Raw genomic sequence first — 272 nt, forward strand, 5'->3', positions numbered from 1 at the left:
CAGCAGCAGCTGCTCAGCAATGCACTCAGGGCTGCCATTCCTAGGGCTCTGCTTTAGGGTTACTCATTTCAGCTCCTGCCCCAGCTTCACAGTATCAGGGTGTCTTCTGCACAGGGAAGGCAGGAGGGGAAGGTCACAGCTTGTCTTGCATGTCCTCCCTGCATGGGTCTAAACTGCTTGAAGGATGCAGGGGAAGAGGGTTTTCATGTTTGGGGAGGGATATAGAAGTAGGCAGCAGGAGCAGGTGTAGGGAAGGGAAGGGACAGCTCTTC

This window comes from Acanthisitta chloris, unplaced genomic scaffold, assembly GCF_000695815.1.
Source record: "Acanthisitta chloris isolate BGI_N310 unplaced genomic scaffold, ASM69581v1 scaffold21532, whole genome shotgun sequence".
Lineage (NCBI taxonomy): Eukaryota > Metazoa > Chordata > Aves > Passeriformes > Acanthisittidae > Acanthisitta > Acanthisitta chloris.